The 20,190-nt window shown below is 37.3% G+C and overlaps 1 protein-coding gene across 3 annotated transcripts in view; it reads left to right on the top strand.

The window, feature by feature from the left end:
• LOC122987727 overlaps window positions 1–20,190 on the top strand; it is a 133,499-nt gene that overhangs the window by 64,818 nt on the left and 48,491 nt on the right. The window lies entirely within an intron of this gene.

A 20,190-nucleotide genomic window follows, 5' to 3' on the forward strand; every position in this document is an offset into this window, starting at 1 on the left:
CACCTTTTTTACAGTTCATCAAGAACGTGTGATGTTAAGATCAGGTGGCTCATTTCAGTTTTTGACAGCACAGTGTGTTTGCCAGAGTTACAGCCTGGAATTAAAATAAAAAACATAAACAAGTTTACAGATATTAAAGAATAGAAAGAAAGACAAATCATAATTACCAGATGTATCAGTAGTTCAGGTGATCTTGCAGAAAAAAACATTTCTTAAAACATCCAAATGTCTAAAATAATGACATTGATACTGTAGATGCAAAGAGATAAATCTTTAATATTCCCAGTGGAGAAATAACATATTTTCTCTTTGAATGTACTCTTTGAATTTTCCAGGTAGCAACAAAGACGGCTGTGAGAGAGCTGCTTTTAGAAACACTGAATGATTTGAGTGATCAGGAGTTTAATAAACTTAAGTGGCTCCTGCAGTTCACTCACTTCAAGAAGGACCTTCCATGCATCCCATGGATCAAACTCGAGCCAGCAGACAGGACAGAATTTGTGGATCTGATGGTGGAGAGATGTGGCCAACAGTCTGTGGAGGTGATCATGGAGGTTTTCATTGAAATGAAGAGGACTGATCTGGTGCAGAGGCTGTTAGAGACCAGCTCAGGACCCAAAGGTGAGATAAATAAGACAACTGTCATGTCACATTAATTTATAATAATTAATAAATCTGCAGGGGTACAAAATACACAATCACATGTGTCTAATGAATACATCTAATCATTTATTTTAAAAATGTACAGTATCTGCTTGAGTGCAAACATTTTTTTTTCATCTATTTATTTTTTTTATTTAGTTTTACAAACACAGAAAAACAACGACAGATAATGACAGTAATGACGTGACATAGAACGTGGCTTACAAAAAGCAAAAACAAAACAAACAAGGAAATAGACAAATAAATAAAAGTTATAAAATAACTTCGTAAATACAAATCTGACTGAATGGATACAAAGAAATAGTTAAGGTTGTAGGCAAAGAAACTTCATGGTGACAAATGCATCTAAGTCTTAACTGGTGATGATTCTTACATCACACATTGGGTGCAGAAGATTAAGAACAGTTTAAAGTGTTTAAGGAGCATTAGGCAGCTGGATGTTTTCTCTAACATAAACTAAGAAAGGGTTCCATATTTTATAAAATTTATTCATGGAACCTCTCAAAGAATATTTTATTTTCTCTAATTTAATGAAAAAATGAAAAAAGTGGGTGGAAAGGTATCTTTCCATTTTAAAAGAATCAACCTTCAGGCAAGAAATGTGGCAAAGGCCCAGGCAACAAAACACCAAAAATGGTCAGCATGGGGCATGGCTGAACTGATTTACCAAGCCAAAATTCCTTAATTTTGCTGCATGACCAGAACATGTGAGCATGAGTAGCTGAGGTTGATATGCAGCGATGGCATGTAGGGGTCACCTCAGGAAACAGTTTTGACAATTTTTGATTTGTCCAATAACTGCAGTGAAGTATTCTACATAGCATAAAACAGTGATGGATGCAAATAGAGGAAGTGTGGACTCTTTCCAAAATAGAATGCCAAAGACTATCTGAAAAACATGTATTTAAATCTGTTTCCCAATCAGCTTTCAAAGGCATAAAACTGACATTTTGATTTTGTATGAGCTTATTATATATGATAGAAAGTATGCCTTTGAAAGATGAAGGGTGCTCTAAGATAGAATTGCAAGGATTATATGGCGGTTGGGCAGGGAACTGAGGGAGCATCTGGCACATAAAATCTCTGATTTGTAGGTAGCGAAAGAAATAGTTTTTAGATCATTTAAATTTTTCACAAAGATCGCTCAATGAGGAAAAAATGCCATCAGAAAAGAGATCAGCGAATGACTTTATTCCCATGTTATGCCATTCAACAAAGGTTTTATCTAGTAAAGAGGGTTTAAATAAGTGATTTGAATGAATTGGGGATTTTAAGGAAAAAAGAGTCAGGGTGGCTTACAGTTCCAGATAAAGGAAGAAATAATGCTGTTATATTTATTAAAAAATGATTTGGGAATGAAAATTGGAATGCACTGAAGTAGGTAAGTGAATTTGGGAAGGATATTCATCTGTATGGAATTAATACGACCTGCAACTGACAATGGTAGTGACGTCCAGTGGTTAAGACTGCACTTCACCTGGTCCATAAGAGTAAGAAGCTGCAAAAAGATCAGAAAATGTATTTGTTACATTAATGCCCAGATAAGTAAACTGATGAGTAATTTTGAAAGGAAATGAGATAAACGGATATTTATGGGCTGCCTGATTAATTGGGAATAATTCACTTTTCTGCAGGTTTAGTTTATAGCCAGAAAGTTTTTCAAATGTTTTCAGGATTTGGAAGACGTGAGGTAGAGATGTAGAGGGGTCAGATATATACAAAAGTAAATCATCTGCATATAGCGATACACGTTGTCTTGTCCCTCTCTTATAATGCCTCTTATTTGAGTATTGTATTGAAACACTAGTGAAAGGGGCTCAATAGCAATTGCAAATAAAAGAGGTGAGAGCAGGCAACCCTGCCTTGCGCCTCTATTTATTTGAAACTGCTTAGAGTAGGTATTATTAGTATGAACTGAGGAGACTGGTGCTGTGTAGAGTAACCTAATCCAAGAAATAATAAATGTATTGCCAAACCCAAATCTTTCAAGAATATGAAATAAATATTTCCACTCCACCCTATCAAAAGCTTTTTCTGTGTCCATAGAAATTAGTACCTCTGGAACTGGAGAATCTGAGGGGTGAAAGATGATATTAAACAGGCACCTCACATTTAAAAAAGAAAATCTATTTTTGATAAAACCAGTCTGATCAAAAGATATAATATCAGGTAATACCATTTCTAAACGGGAGGCGAGAATCTTAGCTAAGATTTTCACATCCACGTTTAACAATGAGACAGTATGGTAAGAACTACAGCAATGTGGATCTTTGTTTTTCTTAAGTAATAGAGAGATCTGGGCTTCACACAATGTCTGTGGAAGGACTCCAGTTTCAAATGATTCATGATACATACTTAAAAGAAGGGGTGCAACTTTAACTGAAATTTTTTTTAAAAAATTCTATTGGAAAACCATCCTTACCAGGGCTTTTTCCGCTCTACATACATAATCTTCAACTAATCGATTAGTCGTGGGTGGGGGGTGATATAATGGGACAGAGTGCACAGTGAACTCATATTCTCTGTTTTACCTCTTCAGGTTAGGTTAACCTATTGTTGCTAAGTTTTGAGCTAACCCCCTTCACTTTTCCAGCACTTGGGGAAACAACAGACCTGACTTTTTTAGCATTTATTAACTGTTACACAGGAGTCTGTACTGTACATTTATTGCCAGACTGAGAACTTACCTCCAACCTTTTCCTCTGCTCCACTTGCATCCACCGTCACTTTCCTGCCGCTCACTCTTTCCCACTTGCTACGCAAACATACTAAGCACTGCCCTATTCCTAAACGGAGTTCCGCTACATATATTTAGCGTTTTTTTTGCATTAAAAAATATCTTTTGGCCTGGCGGGGGTTCATTGATGTCATTACAGGAGAAACGCTGATTCAGTACAAACATTCAGTACGTTGAGTAAACGCTCAGCAAACATTGAGTACAGTTGGGCCCAGCAGTCTCCATTAGGTTGGGCGAGTTCAAAATTGTGAAAACAAGGGAGGTGTTTTGAATACATCCCTGTTTTCACAGGTAATTTGTTAGTCTGTCCCTCCGGCCGCAGAAAATAATGGATTAATCCTGGAAAGCTATTGATGTAACATTTTTCTTCTTATGAAAATTACACGGAGATTATTCGACCAATGAGAATTTAGTTGGACAAGAGCATATCGACCAACTAATCGACCAGTCGACCAGGAGACTACAGCCCTAGATATAACTCTGGCTTGATAACAAAAGTTTGAAATTGATGGCACTAAGTTGTTACCTACCAAAAAGTAATGAATGCGAGAAAAGGTGTGATGAACTGAAGAGAAGAAGGAGTATTCACGGGTGTTTGGATTAAGGCAATGCCAAATATCTGAGATGCCATAATCTTGAAGAAAACTATTAATTATACGTGAACACCTGGAGACATTAATATGTTTGGATGATGATCTGTCCAGCGTTTGATTTAAACAGCAATTAAAATCTCCACTGATAATTAAATGATGGGACTCAAAGTTTGATATTGAAGAAAGAAATTTAACAAAAAAGCGATCATCATCATAATTAGGGGCATAAACATTTGCTAAAATAAAGAGGATTGTTATACATGGATCCTGTTACAATTACATAGCGACCATAACGATCAGTTATCACACTTGTACATTTAAAGGGGACAGACTAATGGATAAGAATGGCTACGCCCCGTGCTTGGCTATTGAAAGTAGACTGATATGATTGAGATACCCAGCTCCTGTGTAGCTTTGAAGTGTTTGATTATTAGGGCCTGAGCCCAAAGGGCGAAGACCCTATTGTTTTTCATGTGTTTGTTTGTTTCTTCTTATTATTATTAGGGCCTGAGCCCAAAGGGCGAAGACCCTATTGTTTTTCGTGTGTTTGTTTCTTTATTATTAATATTATTAGGGCCTGAGCCCAAAGGGCAAAGACCCTATTGTTTTTCGTGTGTTTGTTTCTTTCTTATTAGGGCCTGAGCCCAAAGGGCGAAGACCCTATTGTTTTTCGTGTGTTTGTTTCTTTATTATTAATATTATTAGGGCCTGAGCCCAAAGGGCAAAGACCCTATTGTTTTTCGTGTGTTTGTTTCTTTCTTATTAGGGCCTGAGCCCAAAGGGCGAAGACCCTATTGTTTTTCGTGTGTTTGTTTCTTTATTATTCTTTATTAATACGCCACTTCAATCCTTAATTTGACCCCCTCAACATGCTCAAAAACTCACCAAATTTGGCAAGCACATCAGGTCTTGTGAAAAATTTGATAAAATGTAAAAATTAACCCCTGAAGTGCCAAAATGTGCTCGAGAGCGCCACCTATGTATGTAAAACGGCCGCCACGGCCCGTTGGAATGTCGTAGAGAGATTGAACCAAAACTCAATTATTCGTTTCATCAAGACCTACAAATCATATGCTGACACCCCTGACCTAAATCCAACAGGAAGTCCGCAATCTCAATTTCAAAGTATGATTTTTGGCCAATTTTGGACCTTGAATAAACGCTATCTCCTCCTAAGGCGTTAATGGTTTCAAACTTTAATACATGATTTATCACACTGTGTTGAGCAAAAGTTATTAAAAACTTTGTAATAACTCGAACGGTTTAGATTTAGTAAGCCCTGAAAGTTGGAGTGCAACATTACACCTTACAATGTAAACCAATGGGGAGGCAATCTCTGGGCATGGACTTTGTGCCAAACTGGGGCATCTGGCGTCTAAACTATAAGTCCGACCACTTTCAAACCTGTATCAATGGATTCGCGACGAAAATTCCTACAAAAAATGTGATTTTTATGTAGGATTTGGCCAAAGTTATGGGATTTATGAGGATATTTCACAAGAAGAGTACACTGATGTCCTTGTCCTCAGCTGTGAGGGAGAGAGAGAATGGGAGGGGGGGGATGGGTAAAGTAAACATCTACTGCCTGTGACAGAAGCCCTTAGACTGTGCCACACTCCAGTTACTTAGTGTTTCTACACATCTGACAGGAGTGTTCAATCCTTACTTTTTTTCAAGGAGTACATGTGCTCCTAAATGAAAGAAATTAGGAGCATACATATAACTTTAGGAGCACACTGAAAAATGTTCAAGTAACAGTTTCTTAAAGAAAACAATTCATTACATACATATTTACAATTTATCACATACATATTTAAACTCTGTCTGTGTGTGTGTGTGTATGTGTGTGTGTGTGTATGTAAATCACAATTTGTTGTTTTTAGGGGTGCTTGATTATGGCAAAAATCATAATCATGATCATTTTTGTTCAATATTGAGATCATGATTATTCAACATGATCACTTTTTGACTGTAATTTTTGCCAATTGCTGATGGTGATATATGCACATATTTTTTCCCTCTTGGCTGAGGAGACTATTACACATGTAATCATATATTGTCCTAATGATCAAGAAAGACTATAGCCTATATGAGGGAAGAACTCAGGAAGGCTGGAGTTCCGGAGCAGAAGTTTTTTTTTTAACTTTGTTAGACAGACAGGATTAATGTGTAGAGACAAAGGCATAGCGCCAAAATGCTGGTTACAGGCAAGGGCAGACCATTGCAAACTCCATTTCCAAGGATGCTTTGCGATTTTCACACCTCAGCAGGGAACAGTCAACATCGGTCCCTCATAGGCGGAGATGCTCCTGCACAGCGGAGCATCCTGATGACGCAGCCATGACATCACTACCCCTTTATAACCGAGCACGCCCAAAATACACGTCTTTCCCATGTCACTGAGCTAGGGGTAACTCCGGTTCCCCTGTGAGTTAGCTTGACTACCCCACGAACATGTTTTCCCCTCATCGAAGACTCCCCTCGTCGAACGTGGAACGGCTCTGCCCTGCTCGTCTTCGCCGAGTCGACTCTGCTGTTCTCTCCGCCACTCCACTCAGAGCCAGCTGCCGTGATTTTCGCCGACCGTGCGAGAACGGCACCGTCTGCCTCCGAGCCAAGAACAAAGTTGGACATTAAGACGGACTACACACACACACCCTGCTCGCTTTCTGAAGCGACCAAGTAAAAGGCATAAGTCTGGGCATAGGCAGTGTTAGTTGTGTGTTCTTTTCAGCATCAGTTGCTGTTGTTTAGCATTTAGCTTTTTAGCTTTATTGCTATTGTTCTTGTTGTGTGAGTTGATGGACCGCCGAGTCCATTTTTCTCTGCTTACACTTAGGAGTATTTTAAGTTTGCTGCCTGTTAGTTTTGTTCACCACACTAGACTATTTTGAGTTTGTCCCGCTCGGGACTACTGCTGTGTTTGTGCCACCGTGAGTGAGAAAGTAAATTGATTTGTCGATTAGAAACCAGACAGACATCTACTGCCTGTGACAGAAGCCCTTGGACTGTGCCACACTCCGGTTACTTAGTGTTTCTACACATCTGACAGCAGTGTTCAATCCTTACTTTTTTTTCATGTTTTTTCAGTACATGTGCTCCTAAATGAAAAAAATTAGGAGCACACTTATAACTTTAGGAGCACACTGAAAAATGTTCAAGTAACAGTTTCTTAAAGAAAACAATTCATTACATACATATTTACAATTTATCACATACGTGTGTGTGTGTGTGTGTGTGTAAATCACAATTTGTGTTTTTAGGGGTGCTCAATTATGGCAAAAATCATAATCACAACTATCTTGTTCAATATTGGATCACAATTATTTAACACGATTACTTTTTGACTGTCACTTTTGCCAGTTGCCGATGTTGATATATGCGCATATTTTTTCCACTTGGCTGAGGAGACTATCATACATGCAATCATATATTGTACTAATGATCAAGAAAGACTATAGCCAATATGAAGGAAGAACTTTAATGCTGAGCTACTGAACTCCAGTCTTCCTAAGTTCTTCCTTCATATATTGTCTTTCTTGATCATAGTACAATCTATGCTTGCATGCATAATAGCCTTCTCAGCCAGCTGGTAAAAATATGTGCATATATTGGCATCGGCAATCGGCCACAATGACTTGGAAATATCAGCATATCGGATATCGGCGAAAATTTTATGTCGTGCATCCCATGTTAAAAGTCTTTACATTGCTAAAAATAGACTTGATGAAAATTAGGAAATTAATTTGTTTTACACACAAACTCATCAAGGGTTTTCAGTTTACTAATTGAAATTCAAGTGAATGGGCACAAAACTTGCATGATTTTTATGACACAGGTGTGAGCAAGGCAGCCATGTCTCACCCTGCAGAAAATTCTCATCCTCACACAATTGAGATTTGATGTTTCACCATGACAGAGGAAGTTGCTATAACTTTATTGTAAATGCTCCAATCTGCACCAAACTTTACATGGTTGATAAGACTCCCGGCCTGAACGCGTGTACATGACAATATTCCATCAGTGATGCAAACTGGCTGAATAGCGCCCCCTACCAAATTTCAGTAAAGCAGCCCCAGCAGCGGGCAAAATAGTGGACAAAGGAAGTGATGTTTATTTCCTTCTTGCACTGTCTGAAAACAGCCCGGGTCTGAAGACATCTACATGCCCATCACAGAAGCCCTTCGATTGCGCTGCGGCCCGACGTGCGCAAGGGCGCGAAGGCCCGTTCAACGCTGCTTGCAGCTTTAATTTTAAATGCATCTCCTGAATAAAAGCAGTATTAACACCCAGATCCTTAAGGTGAAGAAGCACCCGGTTAAGCTTCGAGAGCTTGCCCAGACCTCTTACATTCCAGCTGGCAAACTTTATCACTAAGCCTGCTGCTCCGGTGTCACTGTTACCAAAACTCATTCATCAAAACAAAGATTGCAATATAAAAGCATTAACCAGTAGAAGATATAGAGCAGCCCTGTTATAATGCCTACAAAAATATATAAGAAACCAAAAGGAAAACTAAAGAAAAGAAAAAAAACAAAAATGTGTACCCCATACACATCCTCCATGGACGTGCCACTAACACCCTATAACACAGCTTCGTAGACTATTGCCTATCTATAAACGCGGTAACTTCCATAAGTGCAACCTGGGGTGACCCACACATACGAAAAGAAAAAAAAACAAAACAGCAGCAGACAAATTTTGTCAGGTAATATAAATAGCACTTTTTTTCTATTTTTTTTTCTAGGTTGAAAGATAGAAAAAAGAAATGAGAAAGAAATAAAAAATAAAAAAGGGAAACTCACTTAACTTTCATTACAAGTTCACTTTTAATTATCTATAATAAATGATAAAGAAATAGACTATATATTTTCTTTAGCTAAATAAAAGCTATATAACTATATCAACCTAATGGACAGAAGGTCCCAACGAATAAAATATTCATTTGACTTAGTGAAAACAATTGAGCTATTCACCAAATTCCCAAATGACATAGGAGCGAAAATAAAAAACAAACAAACAATGACACGCAATTTCTCAAAAGTTCTGAAAAGTTTCGTTTTCTATAGTTAATTTTAGATTAAATAAAATGAAGATATTGGCTGTATTGTTTTGTATTTTTATTTTATTTAACCAAATAAAAGACAAGTGTCAATTCCTCAGAAGTTCAGCAAAAGTCCATATAGGCTGATCTTACATTTCAAACTCGTTTTTTATTATTAATTTTAGGTTAAGTAAAATGAAGGTATAGACTATTTTTTTTAATTCTATTTTATTGAGCTAAATGAAAGAGACTAGCTATATTAGGCTATAAAGCCTGATAGCATAATGAACAGAAAGCTGCACCAAATAGGATATTTAAGTGATTTAGTGAAAACAACGATTATTCACCAAATTTCAAAAAGAAAAAGTAAAGGAAAAAACAAACGAGGGGGGAAGAAACAACATTTTTTTTTACCTTTGGTGAAAGTCAATTTCTCAAAAATGAACTAGGCTACAGAAGTCCATATAGACGTAGGTGTACAGTCACTTTGGCTCTCAATCGGGTCCCTCAACGCGCCGGCCTCCTGGATCCGCTGGCGTCCCAGCACTAGCCGGATATCTGGAGGTCACAAAGTCTATTACTGATTTTGGATCTTTGAAAAAACGTTCGTCTTCCCCAGGTAGAGTGACTCTGAACTTGGCAGGGTATCGGAATCCAAAACGGGCTCCCTTGATCTTGCGGAGTAGCTTTCTGGCATCCCCAAAAGCTGCTCTCTTCTTAGCTTCACTAGCGGTAAGGTCTGGTAACAGAAACAGTTTACATCCACTATAAATCAGCTGGCCAGCTTGACGGGATTGACGGAGAATAAGCTCACTGATGTGGAAAAAGTGGACCCTGAAAGCAAAGGGTTAAGGAGGCTGGTTAGGCTGAAAACAAAGGGTCTAGGAGGCTGGTTAAGCTTTGGCTACGGTTGTAGCGTGCGGTGTGCCCTGTCTAACAGGGGTTTCTCATTTAAGCCAAGCAGCTCCTGCAGTGAACTGGAGATGAACTCGGTCGGCGCTGTGCCTTCAAGTCCCTCCGTGATGCCGATCAGTCTTAAATTATTTCTCCTCAATCTGCTTTCAAGGTCCTCACATTTTACACGGAAGTCCTTGACTTCTGACTGAAGTCTAGAGACTGTTGCTTTCAGGTCTGTAACGGCGACACTTGTTGCAGTCACAGATTTTTCCACATCTTTCAGGCGGCTTTCATGATTATTTAGAGCTGTATCTAGTGCCACAACACAGGTAGATAGGTCTTCCCTGATAGCGGAAATGTCTGATTGAAGTCCACTGACCGCTAATTCTATTTTTGCACAGATGTCAGTTTTTAGGGAGTCCAAAGCTTTGGTGAGCAGATCAGGTGTTAATTTGTCACCTCCTTGTGAACTCCCGGTTTCGGCCTCGTTAGACAAAGGAGTAAGGCCACCGTCTTTCGCTCTGGTAGTAAAAGACATGTTTCTTCAAATCTGTTCCACTTAGGCTTTAACCTGATTATATGAATTTTGATTCTGTTGAAATGTGAGATGGATCACATAGATTTGTCTACTTTTTAAACAAAATTGTAGGATCACCTGAAGGAGCTTGCATACAGCATGTCTACATTGCTTCCGCAGGAAACCCCGAACTTCATTTAATCACAAATGTAAAGTGTGAGAAAAGCAGGAGGCAGGGGGCAACAAATCATTAATTAAATCAACACCTCTCTGACATGTAACATCTGGTGGGAATCTAACTTTAGAGAGCTAGGCTATCTTCTACTTTGAGTGGAAGTTAGTTAGCCTAGCTTGCTAGCTTACACTTTCTGAGTGGAAAACATACTTAACAGCGCGTTTTGAGTCAATAATGTTTCGTAACCAATTTCGTATGTGGGCTTTTTTGAGAAAGGAATAAAAGTCTTGTTTCATCGTAATCAGGACTACGACATTCTCCAGTCAGTAGTACAGTTGGTAAGTTAACATTGCAGCTCTCAGATGTCAGTCAGCCACTCCTAGAGCCTGAGGCTAAGATGCTAATTTCACAACTACTTCCAAAGATAGTTTTGTCCTCTTGGAAAAATGAAAATGATACACAATAGCTGCAGTATCATCATCGATCATATTTCCTTCCAAACAAAGCAAGGAGAATTCCAGTTTCAGTTTGACTTTAAGGGGAGGCAAAATATTAGGTACAATTAACAGTATAATACAGTGCATCAATGCTTGGACCTAAAAAATGACCATGGAGTTGAATGAACACCTCTCTGACACACTGAATATTATAATTTGACAACATTGTGAATCCTATTTGACATCAAATATTATTTTGTGAGGTGATAATCTTTACATAAAGACGGTCATATTTGTTGCAGGACTTTTATATTGGATTCTATTAGATTTCAAACCTTTTAATGATATGATATCCAACCTCTCTTCTCTCTCTATGATTATTGTTTATGATGTCAGAAGAAGATTTTAGTGTTATTGCAACTAAATCTGACTAAAACTGATTATAGTCTGATGTTTAATCAGTCTTGAGTCATTTTCTATTTTCTTTCTCCTCAGAGAAGCAGAGGTCTTCACTGCCCCAGAAAGTGAGTAATGTCACATCAGACACACTTTACACAACACAGCTTTCATCAAATAGCTGCTGGTTGAAAATGATCCTCATCTAGACCATTTTTATTAATGATACAAACCAATGTCATCATTTCATCAGATGGTGCTCACTGAACTGAAGCAGGATTCTGATTGAGATTTTGAGCTGAAATATTATATCCACCAATAATGCTGTAATAAAATCTGTGCTATCTCTACCACTGAGGATGAGAACAGGACAACTAAATGTTTAGGACGTGTATGTTTTTCCAGACTTTCTTATTCAACTCTGATGGTAAATAGGTGGAAAGAGTTTTTAAAGCAGAAATATCACAGCTGCTGTTGAAGCAATAAGAACATGTGATCAGGTGGCTCATTCCTACTTTTGGCAGCACAGTGTTAGAAAGAGTTGGAGACATTCAATAAATCACAATTACTAATAACCAGTTTATAGAAATAAATGAAATGAATCACACTGTGCTCACACTTTGTCTTTATAAAATCAATGTAGATTAATCACAGTATTACTTTGTGTAATATATTAATATTAGTTGTTACAATACTCACATGATTTAAATGTTTACATTGATGCAAAGACATCAGTGTTTTATCATTACAGTGGAAATATTACATAAATGTCCCCCAATCACTTTTAATCTATCAGGATGTTACGATGACACCAGTTAAGGAGAAACTTTTGGAAACACTGGGACAATTATGTTTTGGGGAATTCTTGCAATTCAAAGACATCCTGCAGAAACTTCAAATGAAAGAATTCCCAAGAATCCCAAGAGTCCAAATAGAGATGGCACAGAACAAGGTTGACTTAGTGGAGCTGATGGTTGAGATCTGTGGTCAACAGTCTGTGGAGGTGACCATGGAGGTTTTAAAGGAGATGAACAGGACGGATCTGGTGCAGAGGTTGTCAGACACCAGCTCAGGATCCAAAGGTAAGTTTTGTGGAAACAAAACCCCAATACAATTCCAATATCAAACATTTGATATGCAGAGTAGGGTCTTATTCTACTTTGAACATGGAACATTGAACATTTTACATTTCTTGTAATCTGGCAAAAATATGTAATTAATCATCATTAAGTTCCTGTTACACCATCATTAAGATGTAAAATATTTGCATTACCTGGTTTTTGGTAACTGGCTTGGTACCACAACAGCATAATACAGGACATTGACTATATAGCATGATGGCAACATCAACACCCATTACTTTACATGTTTGATGTTGGCTACTATCCAGTTGTTTATTGTAATATATGTACATGCAAAACAAATTAAGTTATATTATTGTTCCTGTATTTTTATTGTATAATCCAATAGATGTTGTGTATACAGAATAAGAGTATATGAGAGTACAGGAGAATATGTAGCACATAGTGCTAAAGCAGCAAAGCATCTGGAATGATTCCATTCATAAACATAACATGATTTAAAACATTTTCTGATGTGTTTTAACAAGGTCCTTCAGGAAGCTTGGAGTTTGGGGCTCATGGGGGCATTATGGTAATCCCTTTTATTATTCAATTTGCTCATTTGTTTATTTGTTCATCTGTGTGATGTTGCAAAATTAGTGATTAAACAACAACAATTTCATTTATTTACATAAGTGATTGTCCTCTGGTGCAGCAGTCTGATTTAACTAAATCTATAATTTTGCCTAATGTGATTAATGTTAGTCACACGATTTAAATGTTTACATCGATGCAAAGACATCAGTGTTTAATCATTACAGTGGAAATAATATATAAATGTCCTCTGATTACTTTGAATCCATCAGGACGAAACAATGACACCAGTAAAGAAGAAGCTTTTGGAAACACTGGAAGAGTTACGTTGCGTGAATATCCAGCTGTTCAAGTGGTACCTGCAGACCCTTCAAGTGAAAGATCTCACAAGAACCTCAAGATTCCGAATAGAGAGGGCAGACAGCATGGATGACTTAGTGGAGCTTATGGTGGAGATTTTTGGTCAACAGTCTGTGGAGGTGACCAGGGAGGTTTTAAAGAGGATGAACAGGATGGGTCTGGTGCAGAGTTTGTCAGACACAAGCTCAGGATCCAAAGGTAAGTTGTGTGAAAAAAAACCTAAACAACACTATTCCAATATCAAACATTTGGTATGCAGAGTGGGGTCTTATTCTACTTCAATGTTACTGTTTTCTCATCATTAAAAATACATTTTTGACAGTCAGGCAGCCATTTGAATATGTGTTTGTTTTGATTGTTATGTTATCTAGATGCCATTATCACAAGCAAAGATACTCACTGTATGCTATATAGTCACTATACTCAATGACTCTAGATCAGTCACTGTTTTTAAATTGTCCACAGCAAAAACAAGCCAAAAGTAAACCCAGAATAATTAGACTCCTACATATTGCATAATTTCCAAAATGACATCTACTGCTTGAAAAAGCGAGATCTTTTCAAAGGGTTTCTTCTCTCAAGTTACCAAGGAACAAAACAACACAAGCAGCTTCCTAAAAGTCTAATGGTTAAGGTGCATACCACATAACTGTAATGGTGTGGTGTGATTGCAGTTGGGGACTTTTGTTGCACGTCATACCACACTCTGTCCGCTCATATTCTGTCTGCTTCTTGACCGTCCAATTAAGGTGAAAATGCCAAATAAAAAGATAATTGGCCTCATTCACAAACAGCCTGTACGCACAACAAACGTTTTAAGCACAAATCCGGGATTCGTCAATATGTTCTTAACTGAATTTTTTCTTACTATGCAAACAAATTTAGAACTGCCTTAGACCATGCATACGCACAAATCATAAACATCCCACAGTCTAAAAAATGATATAGTCAAAATTTATTCAATGTAAACAGTATATTAGAACAACAATTATTTTAAAAATGATTGGGCCTAAATTTACAACATTCAAAAGTGTGAAATTGTTAATAATACACAATTTATTTACTACTTATAAAATTAATAATGAAGACGTTGTAATCCATAAATCATCATCATAAATGTAATGAAATTATTAATTTATTAAAATTGACCTGTGTCCGCTTTTAGATGACAATAGTTTATAAGTCGGAGTTTCCATATTGGAATGTGACACCGATTAATTTCCCCCATCAGATTTGGCTGTAATATATGCGGCTGTTTAACCAGCAGCCTGTTCAGCGTCCTCACAGCCTGACAGTTCAGTAGTGGCACAAGGAGGGACGCTCTGCTTTCACTAAATCACGGCCTGTTGTGGACAGAGACAAAATACGATGCGCACCTGGCGCAGCAGTAGAGTTTTATACAGATCTACACATTTACCAACTTCTTATTTTGTTACAGACGTACTGCGTGATCGTGGTACAACAGGTATGCTGGCTGTATACAGGATTCACAATTAGGCTCCAAACAGTTATGCCAATCACATGTTTACCAGCTAAATCTGCCTTTTCTGGCTTCTACTTCTGAAACTATTGTTTGCATTTCACTAGCAGTTAAGTTTTTCTACATTTTTAACATCACGGCCCTCTTTGCAATGAGTGACAGCTCTCTCCACTGCTGCACCGCTCCAACAGAGCTTTCCTTACATAGAGAAATTGGGGTGTGTTAGTATGCTTATTGCCAGTAGAACGCCTGTTAATTTAGAATGATGCTGATTCACTAACATACACATGGTGGTAAAAGCAAAATTGGCCTGTGCGCATGTGTCATGAATCCTATGGTGATTTTGCATGCACGCTTATTTTGTGCACACAGTGAGAACATTTCTATGCACATATTAGTGAATTAGGCCCAATAACACAAAAATAAAAACACACAACATGAAAAAGCCCTCACTCACCTATAGTGGCATCTGCAGCATTTTTATTTCACAAGGTTTTGTGATATCTATCTCCAACATTTCTGCAGCCAATATAATGGAGGTGAATGAAATTCTTTTGTGATGCTCACACCATTGAGGGATTGCGTTTAATAATTCTTCCTGAAAAAGTTTTTTTTTTTTTTTTGAGGAACAGTGTCTCTGTTAAACTGAATAATCCTCAGAACATGCTGTCAACAGTTTTATAAGGTTTATTTCTTTGGTTTAAGAAACATAGTTCCAATGAAAACTGTTATTGAATATTTTACATTCATTGTAATCTGGCAAAAAAATATGTAATTAATCATGATTAAGTTCCTGTTACGCCATCATTAAGATATAAGAAATGTTCATTGCCTCTTTAGTTTTTGGTACCTGGCTTGGTGCAATGACAACATAAGACAGGACATTGATGACTGGATGGATTTTCAAACACCTGGGAAAATAAGTATAATCATTATAATTTTCAAATTTCGGGATATTTTGTTGCAAAAAAATGTCATGCAAACTAATTTCTGCATTATTTGTGAGAAGAATTTAGTTGTAAGCATTAAGTTCCACTTACACCATCATTAAGTTGTTGGTTTTTGGTACCTGGCTTGGTACCACGACAGCATAATATAGGACATTGACTATATAGCATGATGGCAACATCAACGGCCATTAATCTACATGTTTGATGTTGGTTACTATCCAGTTGTTTATTGTAATATATGTACATGCAAAACAAATAATTATATGATTGTTCCTATATTTTTATTGTATAATCTTTCCCTCTCATGAGGAATCGTTTCTACAACAGCTACATGTAGCTAGCCTGTACGTTGTACATAACAGAAGTCCTGTGAAGTGCTGCCACTTTTCCTCAACTTAGACTTTTCTCAGCAGTATGTCCTGCATAACATGTAGTGAAGTCAAGTCAAGTCAATTTTATTTGTATAAACCAATACCAATTTATTCTCCCTTTTAACGGGGAATAAATTGAAGAAACCTCAGGAAGAGTGACGGAGGATGGATCCCTCTCCCAGGATTGACAGACACACGATAGATGTGTATGCACAGAATATATGAGAGTATAGCACATAGTGCTAAAGCAGCAGAGCACCTGGAAGGTTACCATATGATTCCATTTATAAATATATAATAATTTAAAACATTTTCTGATGTGTTTTAACAAGGTCCTTCAGGAAGCTTGGAGTCTGGGGCTCATAGAGGCATTATGGTAATCCCTTTTATTATTCAATTTGGTCTTATGTTTATTTGTAAATTGAACAATTCCAGTTATTTACATAAGTGATTGTCCTCTGGTGCAGCAGTCTGATTTCACTAAATGTATAATTTTGCCTCATGTGGGTAATATTAGTCACATGATTTAAATATTTACATTGATGCAAAGACATCAGTGTTTTATCATTACAGTGGAAATATTATATAAATGCCCTCTGATCACTTTGAATCCGTCAGGATGAAACAATGACACGAGTTAAGGAGAAGCTTTTGGAAACACTGGAAGAATTATGTCTCGGGGAGATCAAGCAGGTCAAGTGGTGGCTGCAGAACCTACAAATGAAAGATCTCCCAAGAATCCCAGGAGTCCGAATAGAGAGGGCAGACAGCGCAGTTGATTTAGTGGCTCTGATGGTGGAGATTTGTGGTCAACAGGCTGTGGAGGTGACCAGAGAGGTTTTAATGAAGATGAACAGGATGGATCTGGTGCAGAGTTTGTTAGACACCAGCTCAGGATCCAAAGGTAAGTTGTGTGAAAAAAATCAAACACTTACACCATCATTAAGTTGTTGGTTTTCAGTATCTGGTTTGGTACCACAACAGCATGATACAGGACATTGACTATATAGCATGACGGCAACATCAACACTCATTACTTTACATGTTTGATGTTGGCTACATGTACAGCTACATGTAGCTAGCCTGTACGTTGTACATAACAGAAGCCCTGTGAAGTGCTGCTACTCTAACATATTGTTCTCATACTGGAGGAGTGTTATGTAGCACATAGTGCTAAAGCAGCAAAGCATTTGTTAGTTAAAATATGATTTTATATATAAACATTATATTAACACAACATTTTCAAATGTGTTTTAACAAGGGCCTTCAAGAAGCTTGGAGTTTGAGGCTCATGGAAGCATTATGGTAATCCCTTTCTTTCAATATTTTTTTTATTTGTTCATTTGTATGATGTTGAAAAAGATTAAACAGGAACAATTCCACTTACAGTATTTACAAAAGTGATTGTCCTCCTGTGCAGGAGTCCAATGACTGGACTAAACTTGAACCTGAAGTGAACAGTACAGATGCAGATGAGGCTCCAACTTACAGGTAAAAATAACATCTTCAATATTGTGTCACAACAAACTGGAACTATGGCAAACATTTCGGCAAGGTTCTTTGAATTTTTTCCCAGAGGGACAACTAAGATCTTTTTTCCTGCCAAGTTACAGTAACAGTGATAATTAGACACATCGCTTTAAATAAAATCAAGGCACCTACTGGTTAAGTTTACATTTACTCCATTACACTTTTGCACATATGCACAAATTCTTTTGTTTTTTTTCTTTCAGCCTACGGTCTGAAGCAGGAAGGTTTGAATGCAGTGTCTCTGACCTGCGATGGGTCTGTGAAGAAAAGGTCAGCATTAAGTACCAGTTCTGGTCTTGGGAAGAACACATGGAGAGAATGGAAAGCTTACAATACATGCCTGCAGGTCCTCTACTGGACATCACAGTCATTACTGGGAAGTTAAATGAAGTGTACCTGCCACACTGGATCTGCACAGGTAAGTGGACATGAAGAAATAAGTAAACATGTATTTAAATGTATTGTGATACAATCCCTTTCTCCACGCTAAATATATGTGCTTGTATTTTGTGCAGATGACTCTACAATATTAGACAAGTTTGCAGTCCTACACATAGATGCCTGTGGAGATGTTGTTGAAGACGTGTCTGAGGTCACATCATCCCATGTCAAGTTATCCGAACCAGTTTTCTCTCCAAGAGCGGTTCTGATGAAACTTGGCTTTCCAATGAAAATAAAGTGCAACGTGTTAATATACTATAAACCAAACACAACGTTCCTCAAACTACATGTGTATCTGATCCCAAATGATCCTGCTCTACAACAGGTTATTTAATATCTTACTATCACAAATTATAATATAATCAGATTAAAAAACCTACAACTGAGTATTAGGGCCAGTGGTGGAAAAAAAGTGAAATTGTGAGAATAGAGTTGTGAAGTGGGAGGAGTCGCTGGTCACAGAAGGTTTTTTTTCCCCTTTCTGTATTCCCATTTAAAAATCTTCTTTAAACAATATCCAAAAATATGACTTAACATTGAAACATACATGTTTGATCAATAACAAAGTTCACATTTCCACATTTCCACATTTTACTGAAGATAAGCTACCTAAAACATGAGACAGCATAATGGTTTCCTTAGTTCAAGATGATGGACCAAGTGATTCTCCTCAGATTTCTGTCAGCAGTTAATATTTGTTTGGAGGCTAATAGATCTCACTGACAAACTGAAACTTTTCAAATTAAGCCCACTGCTCACTGCATGTCAATGTGCAGCAGCCTTCAATCCTTTTCTGACACCATACATTGAGATTTGATCTCTGCGCTCTTTGGCACAGTTGTCTGGACAAAACCAAGTGCTCAATGTGCTTCAGCAGCTGCTTCATAAGGTTTACAACTCAGAAATTATGCAATTGCATTATTGTATTTTGACTGCTAGTGTGATACACTAAGTATTTCCTCACTAATGAAATACACTATAACTTAATTTTTAATGCAGTCTGCTCTCGTCTGTTTACTCATTAAACCACAATCCTACAGCAATGTATTTGGTTATTCTCAAAATATATGTGTTGCAAAATTTTATATAATAAAACTTTATTCTCAAAATAAAATGTGCTTTTCAAATTAATGATGATCTTCCTCATGACTATTCTTTAAATCTCACAGTTTATTTTTTCCCAACAGTGGCCCTAATACTCTATTGTAAAAACCATATTGCTTGTTCATGAATGTACTTTAATACACAGATGACAATGTTTGTTACTGTAACCTTGAAGCAGCTTTGTTTGTATTTTTTTTTTCTAGACGGTGGACAAAAGGGAATCCTCCACAGGATATGAAATAATTGATATTAAGCCACGTCCAGAGAAGTACCTGAAAATGCATCATGGCTTCGTCCTCAAAGCAGATGTAGACACAGCAAAAATTCTCCCAGAGGTACAGTTTGAACTATCTGTTAGAAATTACATTTAGTAGTGAATTGTGGTTCAGACATGCTGCATGTAAAGACACAGTAGGATCAAAGACAATACAAGGAGATGTAGCTCCACATGGCCTTATGCATTTAATTTGTATTTTATTTTAACTAACCTAATTGATTGTCTTTGTGTGAATATTTGATTTTTGAAGGATGAAACTGCCAGCGATGGTGAAATTGCAGTTATTTTGCTTCAGGTTTTTTGAAACTTGTAGTTTTTGTAGCCAAGTTGGAAATATTGTAGCTGTCAGAAATTTAATTTAATTTAATCTTCAACTCAGAGTTGCAACCAGGTAGCTGATGTGAACAGCTTTTCCAACTTGGCTGCAATTAAACACTGAACAATATGATGTGAACATGACATAAGACACAAGGAAAATATGCAAGTGAGAAACATGGAAACAATTAAGGGAATTGGCACTTAGACTCCTTTAATTGTAAATAGATGCATCATTGTTTGTATTT

The sequence above is a fragment of the Thunnus albacares genome, chromosome 8 (assembly GCF_914725855.1).
Source record: "Thunnus albacares chromosome 8, fThuAlb1.1, whole genome shotgun sequence".
NCBI lineage: Eukaryota > Metazoa > Chordata > Actinopteri > Scombriformes > Scombridae > Thunnus > Thunnus albacares.